At 40.6% G+C, this 7,832-nt stretch overlaps 1 non-coding gene across 1 annotated transcript; it reads right to left on the bottom strand.

The window, feature by feature from the left end:
* Window positions 1-780: 780 nt before the first annotated feature.
* Window positions 781-888, bottom strand: LOC148564468 (small nucleolar RNA R71). Its single transcript, XR_015885188.1, has one exon. It is a non-coding gene; the product is annotated as a small nucleolar RNA R71 (small nucleolar RNA).
* Between the last annotated feature and the right edge of the window lie 6,944 nt (window positions 889-7,832).

The following is a 7,832-nucleotide window of genomic DNA, read 5'->3' as shown; positions in this document are numbered from 1 at the left end:
CCCTTGACTTTCCTTTGCTCTGGTAAAGGTTGACCAAGTGGAATTAAGATACAACTTTCATTATTGTTGAGAAGGATAACTAAGTTGGACTTCTAATTTCCCTTATCTTGCCAAAAGTTGTTTTACAGTTATTATTTATTTTTACTTGCCATTTAATTCACTCGTCATTTAAATTACTTGCTTCTCACCTTCTAAACCCCGATTACAACCCTTATAACCAATAATAAGAACACACTTCCTCGCAGTTCCTTGAGAAGACGACCCGAGGTTTGAATACTCGGTTATCAATTTCAAAGGGGTTTGTTACTTGTGACACCCAAACATTTGTACGAAGGGATTTCTGTCGGTTTAGAGACTATATCTACAACGCGACTGTTTTTATGACATTCTTTACTGGCAAAAATCCCGACGTCAAGGATGCTTGGTGACATTACTGCACCTAATTCTAATTTACATGTAAGAAGCATCTCCATCACTACCATTGGAGCAAACATTTTTGATCTTAAACCTCAATTAGTTTCTCTAATGCAACAAAATTGCAAGTTTCATGGACTTCCATCTGAAGATCCTTTTCAGTTCTTAACTGAATTCTTGCAGATCTGTGATACTGTTAAGACTAATGGCGTAGATCTTGAAGTCTACAGGCTCATGCTTTTCCCTTTTGCTGTAAGAGACAGAGCTAGAGTGTGGTTGGACTCTTAACCCAAAGATAGCCTAAAATCTTGGGATAAGCTGGTCACAGCTTTCTTAGCCAAGTTCTTTCCTCCTCAAAAGCTGAGCAAGCTTAGAGTGGATGTTCAAACCTTCAGACAGAAAGAAGGTGAATCCCTCTATGAAGATTGGGAGAGATACAAGCAACTGACCAAAAAGTGTCCTTCTGACATGCTTTCAGAATGGACCATCCTGGATATATTCTATGATGGTCTGTCTGAATTAGCTAAGATGTTATTGGATACTTCTGCAGTGGATCCATTCACCTAAAGAAAATGCCTGCAGAAGCTCAAGAACTCATTGACATGGTTGCTAATAACCAGTTCATGTACACTTCTGAGAGGAATCCTGTGAGTAATGGGACGCCTCAGAAGAAGAGAGTTCTTGAAATTGATACTCTGAATGTCATATTGGATCAGAATAAAATATTGACTCAGCAAGTCAATATGATTTCTCAGAGTCTGAATGGAATGCAAGCTGCATCCAACAGTACTCAAGAGGCGTCTTCTGGAGAAGAAGCTTATGATCCTTAAAACCCTGCAATAGTAGAGGTGAATTATATGGGTGAACCTTATGGAAACACCTATAACCCCTCATGGAGAAATCATCCAAATCTCTCATGGAAGGATCAACAAAAGCCTCAACAAGGCTTTAATAATGGTGGAAGAAATAGTTTAACAATAGTAAACCTTTTCCATCATCCACTCAGCAACAGACAGAGAACTCTAAACAAAATACCTCTAATTTAGCAAACTTACTCTCTGATCTATCTAAGGCCACTGTGAGTTTCATGAATGAAATAAGGTCCTCCATTAGAAATTTGGAGGCACAAGTGGGCCAGCTGAGTAAAAGGATCATTGAAATCCCTCCTAGTACTCTCCCAAGCAATACAGAAGAAAATCCAAAAGGAGAGTGCAAGGCCATTGATATAACCATCATGGCCGAATCCAAAGAGGAAGGGGAGGACGTGAATCCCAAGGAGGAAGATCTCCTGGGATGTCCAGTGATCAATAAGGAGTTTCCCTTTGAGGAACCAAAGGAATCTGAGGCTCATCTAGAGACCATAGAGATTCCATTGAACCTCCTTATGCCATTCATGAGCTCTGAAGAGTACTCCTCTTCTGAAGAGAATGAAGATGTTACTGAAGAGCAAGTTGCCAAGTTCCTTGGTGCAATCATGAAGCTGAATGCCAATTTATTTGGTAATGAGACTTGGAGAGATGAACCTCCCCTGTTCACCAATGAACTGAATGCATTGGATCAACTGAGATTGCCTCAGAAGAAACAGGATCCTGGAAAGTTCCTGATACCTTGTACCATAGGCACCATGACCTTTTAGAAGGCTCTATGTGACCTGGGGTCAGGAATAAACCTCATGCCACTCTCTGTAATGGAGAAACTGGGAATCTTTGAGGTACAAGCTGCTAAAATCTCATTAGAGATGGCAGACAATTCCAGAAAATAGGCTTATGGACAAGTAGAGGACATATTAGTAAAGGTTGAAGGCCTTTACATCCCTATTGATTTCATAATCCTAGATACTGGGAAGGATGAGGATAAATCCATCATCCTTGGAAGACCCTTCCTAGCCACAACAAGAGCTGTGATTGATGTTAACAGAGGTGAACTAATCCTTCAATTGAATGAGGACTCCCTTGAGTTTAAAACTCAAGGACATCCTTCTGTAAACATGGAAAAGAGGCACAGTAAGCTTCTCTCAAAACAGAGTCAACTAGAGCTCCCACAGTCAAACTCTAAGTTTGATGTTGGGAGGCCACAACCAAATTCTAAGTTTGGTGTTGAACTCCCATATCCAAACTCTAAGTTTGGTGTTGGGGAGTCTCAACAATGCTCTGAACATCTGTGAGGCTCCATGAGAGCCCACTGTCAAGCTATTGACATCAAAGAAGCGCTTGTTGGGAGGCAACCCAATTTTTATTTAATTATATTTTTATTAGTTATATGTCCTTATAGGTTCATGATCATGTGGAGTCACAAAATAAATCAAAAAATTAAAAACAGAAGCAAAAACAGCAGAAGAAAAATCACACCCAGGAAGAGGATCTTACTGGCGTTTAAACGCCAGTAAGGAGCATCTGGCGTTGAATGCCAAAAACAAGCAGCATCCTGGCGTCCAGACGCCAGAAATGCACAGTAAAGAAGAGCTGGCGCTGAACGCCAGAAATATGCTGCATCTGGGCGTTGAACGCCCAGAACAAGCATCAGTTCGGCGTTTAAACGCCAGAATTGCATGCAAAGGCATTTTACATGCCTAATGGGTGCAGGGATGCAAATCCTTGACACCTCAGGATCTGTGGACCCCATAGGATCAACTCAGCATCTGTGGACCCCACAGGATCCCCACCTACCTCCACTCACTCTCTTCCCTCTTCTCAATGTTCATCCTCTCTTCCCAATAAACACTCTTCCCCAAAACTCTTCACCAATCACCTCAATCTCTCTTCCCTATCACTACTTCACCACTCACATCCATCCACTCTTCCCCATAAACCTACCTCATAAACTCCACCTACCTTCAAAATTCAAAATCAATTTCCCACCAAAACCCACCCTATATGGCCGAAATTAACCCCCCTCCCCTCCCTATATAAAGCCCTCCATTCTTCCTCATTTTCACACAACACAACCCTCTCTTCTCTTCTTGGCCGAATACACCTCTCCCTCCTCTCCTCCATATTTTCTTCTTCTTCTTCATCTATTCTTTCTTCTCTTGCTCGAGGGCGAGCAATATTCTAAGTTTGGTGTGGTAAAAGCATAAGCTTTTTGTTTTTCCATTACCATTGATGGCACCCAAGACCGGAGAATCCTCTAGAAAAAGGAAAGGGAAGACAAAAGCTTCCACCTCCGAGTCATGGGAGATGGAAAGATTCATCTCCAAAGCTCATCAAGACCACTTCTATGATGTTGTGGCCAAGAAGAAGGTGATCCCCGAAGTCCCTTTCAAACTCAAGAGAAATGAGTATCCGGAGATCCGACATGAGATCCATAGAAGAGGTTGGGAAGTTCTAACAAACCCCATCCAACAAGTCGGAATTCTAATGGTTCAAGAGTTCTATGCTAATGCATGGATCACAAGGAACCATGATCAAAGTAAGAACCCGAACCCAAAGAATTATCTCACCATGGTTCGGGGGAATTACTTAGATTTTAGTCTGGAAAATGTAAGGTTGGCGTTCAACTTGCCAATGATGGAAGAGAACGCACGCCCCTACACAAGGAGAGTCAACTTTGATCAAAGGTTGGACCTAGTCCTCATGGACATATGTGTAGAAGGAGCTCAATGGAAGATTGACTCAAAAGGCAAACCGGTTCAACTGAGAAGACTGGACCTTAAGCCTGTAGCTAGAGGATGGTTGGAGTTCATTCAACGCTCAATCATTCCCACTAGCAACCGATCTGAAGTTACTTTAGACCGGGCCATCATGATCTATAGCATCATGATTGGAGAAGAGGTGGAGGTTCATGAGATTATACCTCAAGAACTCTACAAGGTGGCTGACAAGTCCTCCACTATGGCAAGGTTAGCTTTTCCTCACCTCATTTGCCATCTATGCAATTCGGCTGGGATTGACATAGAAGGAGACATTCCCATTGAGGAAGAGAAGCCCATCACTAAGAAAAGGATGGAGCAAACAAGAGAGCCCATTCATGGAGCTCAAGAGACGCATGAAGATCATCACCATGAGATCCCAGAGATGCCTCAAATGCATTTTCCTCCACAAAACTATTGGGAGCAAATCAACACCTCCCTAGGAGAATTAAGTTCCAACATGGGACAATTAAGGGTGGAACATCAAGAGCACTCCATCATCCTTCATGAAATTAGAGAAGATCAAAAAGCAATGAGAGAGGAGCAACAAAGACAAGGAAGAGACATAGAAGAGCTCAAGGACATCATTGGTTCCTCAAGAAGGAAACGCCACCATCACTAAGGTGGATTCATTCCTTGTTCTTACATTCTCTGTTTTTCATTTTCTTTATGTTAAGTGCTTATCCATGTTTGTGTCTTATTACATGATCATTAGTATTTAGTAACTATGTCTTAAAGTTATGAATGTCCTATGAATCCATCACCTCTCTTAAATGAAAAAATGTTTTAATTCAAAAGAACAAGAAGTACATGAGTTTCGAATTTATCCTTGAACTTAGTTTAATTATATTGATGTGGTGACAATACTTTTTGTTTTCTGAATGAATGCTTGAACAGTGCATATGTCTTTTGAAGTTGTTGTTTAAGAATGTTAAATATGTTGGCTCTTGAAAGAATGACGACAAGGAGACATGTTATTTGATAATCTGAAAAATCATAAAAATGATTCTTGAAGCAAGAAAAAGTAGCAAAGAACAAAGCTTGCAGAAAAAAAAAAAAGAAAAAAAATAGCGAAAAAAATAATAGAAAGAAAAAGAAAAAGCAAGCAAAAAAAGCCAAAGCTCTTAAAACCAAAAGGAAAGAGAAAAAAGCCAATAGCTCTTAAAATCAAAAGGCAAGGGTAAATAAAAAGGATCCCAAGGCTTTGAGCATCAGTGGATAGGAGGGCTTAAAGGAATAAAATCCTGGCCTAAGCGGCTAAAACAAGCTGTCCCTAACCATGTGCTTGTGGCGTGAAGGTGTCAAGTGAAAACTTGAGACTGAGCGGTTAAAGTCAAGGTCCAAAGAAAAAGAAGAGTATTCTTAAGAACCATGGACACCTCTAATTGGGGACTTTAGCAAAGCTGAGTCACAATCTGAAAAGGTTCACCCAATTATGTGTCTGTGGCATTTATGTATCCGGTGGTAATACTGGAAAACAAAGTGCTTAGGGCCACGGCCAGGACTCATAAAGTAGCTGTGTTCAAGAATCATCATACTGAACTAGGAGAATCAATAACACTATCTGAACTTTGAGTTCATATAGATGCCAATCATTCTGAACCTCAATGGATAAAGTGAGATGCCAAAACTATTCAAGAGGCAAAAAGCTACAAGTCCCGCTCATCTGATTGGAGCTATGTTTCATTGATAGTTTAGAATTTATAGTATATTCTCTTCTTTTTATCCTATTTGATTTTCAGTTGCTTGGGGACAAGCAACAATTTAAGTTTGGTGTTGTGATGAGCGGATAATTTATACGCTTTTTGGCATTATTTTTAGTATGTTTTTAGTATGATCTAGTTACTTTTAGGGATGTTTTCATTAGTTTTTATGTTAAATTTACATTTCTGGACTTTACTATGAGTTTGTGTGTTTTTCTGTGATTTCAGATATTTTCTGGCTGAAATTGAGGGACTTGAGCAAAAATCAGATTCAGAGGTTGAAGAAGCACTGCTGATGCTGTTGGATTCTGACCTCCCTGCACTCAAAGTAGATTTTCTGGAGCTACAAAACTCAAAATGGCGCGCTTCCAATTGCGTTGGAAAGTAGACATCCAGGGCTTTCCATCAATATATAATAGTCCATACTTTGGCCGAGTTTAGACGACGCAAAAGGGCGTTGAACGTCAGTTCTACGCTGCAGTCTGGAGTTAAACGCCAGAAACACGTCACGAACGAGAGTTAGACGCCAGAAACACGTTACAACCTGGCGTTCAACTCCAGAAAGAGCCTCTGCACGTGTAACATTCAAGCTCAGCCCAATCACACACCAAGTGGGCCGCGGAAGTGGATTTATGCATCAATTACTTACTTCTGTAAACCCTAGTAACTAGTTTAGTATAAATAGGACTTTTTACTATTGTATTAGACATCTTATGATCTGGGGGGATCATCTTTTGATCATTTTTAGATCTCTAGACCTCCATGGGAGGCTGGCCACTCGGCCATGCTTACCCTGAATTCACTTATGTATTTTTCAACGGTAGAGTTTCTGTACTCCATAGATTAAGGTGTGGAGCTGTACTGTTCCTCATGATTTAATGCAAAGTACTACTATTTTATATTCAATTCAACTTATTTCGCTTCTAAGATATTCATTCGCACTTCAACATGAATGTGATGAATGTGACAATCATCATCATTCCCTATGAACGCGTGCCTGACAACCACTTCCGTTCTACCTTCGATTGAATGAGTATCTCTGATCTCTTAGTCAGAATCTTCGTAGTATAAGCTAGATTGATGGCAACATTCATGAGAGTACGGAAAGTCTAAACCTTGTCTGTGGTATTCCGAGTAGGATTCTGGGATTGAATGACTGTGACGAACTTCAAATTCACGAGTGCTGGGCGTAGTGACAGACGCAAAAGGAGGGTGAATCCTATTCCAGTATGATCGAGAACCTCAGATGATTAGCCATGCTGTGACAGAGCATTTGGACCATTTTCACAAGAGGATAGGATGCAGCCATTGACCACGGTGATGCCTCTAGATGATTAGCCATGCAGTGACAGCGCATCGGACCATTTTCACAGAGAAGATGAAAGGTAGCCATTGACAATGGTGATGTCCTTACATAAAGCCAGCCATGGAAAGGAGTAGGACTGATTGGATGAAGACAGCAGGAAAGCAGAAGTTCAGAGGGACGAAAGCATCTCTATACGTTTATCTAAAATTCTCACCAATGATATACATAAGTATTTCTATCTTTATTCTCTGTTTATTTCTTATCTATTTTTGAAAACTCCATAACCATTTGATATCCGCCTGACTGAGATCTACAAGATGACCATAGCTTGCTTCATACCAACAATCTTCGTGGGATCGACCCTTACTCACGTAAGGTTTATTACTTGGACGACCCAGTGCACTTGCTGGTTAGTTGTATCGAAGTTGTGAATGAAAAAAATGATTTATTAAGACGTGCGTACAGAGTTTTTGGTGCCGTTGCCTTAGATCACAATTTCGTGCACCAATGGATTAATGCAATTACTACTGTTCTCCATTCAATCATGCTTGTTTCTATTCAAAGATATTTACTCACATTTCAACGTGATGAATGTGATGATCTCTGACACTCATCACCATTCTCAACCCATGAACGCATGCCTGACAACCACTTCCGTTCTACATTAGATTGAGTGTGTATCTCTTGGGTTCCTGGTTCACGAGTTCAATTGCATCTCCTGACAACAGAGCATGCGAATCCGTGAGACCAGAGTCTTCGTGGTATAAGCAAGAACCAATTG

This window comes from Arachis ipaensis, chromosome B5, assembly GCF_059453495.1.
Source record: "Arachis ipaensis isolate K30076 ecotype BB chromosome B5, ASM5945349v1, whole genome shotgun sequence".
NCBI classification, from domain to species: domain Eukaryota; kingdom Viridiplantae; phylum Streptophyta; class Magnoliopsida; order Fabales; family Fabaceae; genus Arachis; species Arachis ipaensis.
Note: the sequence above shows the minus strand (reverse complement) of the source record. Positions and strands in the feature narration are given on the sequence as shown.